Consider the following 1,995-nt stretch of genomic DNA (forward strand, 5'->3'; position numbering starts at 1 on the left):
TAAGCAACGCCCCTCCTAAACCGGACGTGACGTCACGAGAAAATATTTGGGGGAGGGGCCGCGGATTTGGATTTCCGACGGCGCGTGCACGTTGGGGTGGGGGGGGACCCGACTGATCACGTGAGAGAAGGTGGACCAATGGGCGAATTGAGCTGCGCCTCGCGCCTGTCCGCGTTACGGATTGTAAACGTCGGGGTTCGCGCATGCGCACAGCGGTGCGCGGCACAATTCAAACGAGAATCCGTTGGGCGGTTCTGTGAGGGGACTCGGCGGGGTCGGTAAGGGGACTCGAAGGGGTCCGGTGAGGGGACTCGAAGGGGTCGGTAAGGGGACTCGAAGGGGTCCGGTGAGGGGACTCGAAGGGGTCCGGTGAGGGGACTCAGCGGGGTCGGTAAGGGGACTCAGCGGGGTCGGTAAGGGGACTCGAAGGGGTCGGTAAGGGGACTCGAAGGGGTCGGTAAGGGGACTCAGTGGGGTCGGTAAGGGGACTCGAAGGGGTCGGTAAGGGGACTCGAAGGGGTCGGTAAGGGGACTCGAAGGGGTCCGGTGAGGGGACTCGAAGGGGTCCGGTGAGGGGACTCAGCGGGGTCGGTAAGGGGACTCAGCGGGGTCGGTAAGGGGACTCGAAGGGGTCTGGTGAGGGGACTCGAAGGGGTCGGTAAGGGGACTCAGCGGGGTCGGTAAGGGGACTCGAAGGGGTCCGGTGAGGGGACTCGAAGGGGTCGGTAAGGGGACTCGAAGGGGTCGGTAAGGGGACTCAGTGGGGTCGGTAAGGGGACTCGAAGGGGTCGGTAAGGGGACTCGAAGGGGTCGGTAAGGGGACTCGAAGGGGTCCGGTGAGGGGACTCGAAGGGGTCCGGTGAGGGGACTCAGCGGGGTCGGTAAGGGGACTCAGCGGGGTCGGTAAGGGGACTCGAAGGGGTCCGGTGAGGGGACTCGAAGGGGTCGGTAAGGGGACTCAGTGGGGTCGGTAAGGGGACTCGAAGGGGTCGGTAAGGGGACTCGAAGGGGTCGGTAAGGGGACTCAGCGGGGTCGGTAAGGGGACTCGAAGGGGTCCGGTGAGGGGACTCGAAGGGGTCGGTAAGGGGACTCAGCGGGGTCGGTAAGGGGACTCGAAGGGGTCCGGTGAGGGGACTCGAAGGGGTCGGTAAGGGGACTCGAAGGGGTCGGTAAGGGGACTCAGTGGGGTCGGTAAGGGGACTCGAAGGGGTCGGTAAGGGGACTCGAAGGGGTCGGTAAGGGGACTCGAAGGGGTCCGGTGAGGGGACTCGAAGGGGTCCGGTGAGGGGACTCAGCGGGGTCGGTAAGGGGACTCAGCGGGGTCGGTAAGGGGACTCGAAGGGGTCCGGTGAGGGGACTCGAAGGGGTCGGTAAGGGGACTCGAAGGGGTCGGTAAGGGGACTCGAAGGGGTCCGGTGAGGGGACTCGAAGGGGTCCGGTGAGGGGACTCAGCGGGGTCGGTAAGGGGACTCAGCGGGGTCGGTAAGGGGACTCGAAGGGGTCCGGTGAGGGGACTCGAAGGGGTCGGTAAGGGGACTCGAAGGGGTCGGTAAGGGGACTCGAAGGGGTCGGTAAGGGGACTCGAAGGGGTCGGTAAGGGGACTCGAAGGGGTCGGTAAGGGGACTCGAAGGGGTCGGTAAGGGGACTCGAAGGGGTTCTGTGAGGGGACTCAGCGGGGTCGGGAAGGGGTCGGTAAGGGGACTCAGCGGGGTCGGTAAGGGGACTCGAAGGGGTCCGGTGAGGGGACTCGAAGGGGACTGAGTCTTTGTCAAGGTCGTGGTCTGGTGGGATCAAAGTTGGGATTTGGGACTCTTGGGGTCTGTGTTGGTGCCTCATCGGGGTCTGGGTTGCGGTCTGTGTTCAAGTGTTTAGGTCGGGGTATCATCGGGGTTTGGGTGGGGGTTTTTTTGTAGGGTTTGGATCTTTTTGGGGTCTGATTAGTTTGTAAATCCAGTTCCGTGTTGGGGTTTAGTTTGAGTCTCTGTCAGGGTCG

Source organism: Lethenteron reissneri, chromosome 53 (assembly GCF_015708825.2).
Source record: "Lethenteron reissneri isolate LAM-NWPU_2019-01 chromosome 53, ASM1570882v1, whole genome shotgun sequence".
NCBI classification, from domain to species: Eukaryota; Metazoa; Chordata; class Hyperoartia; order Petromyzontiformes; family Petromyzontidae; genus Lethenteron; species Lethenteron reissneri.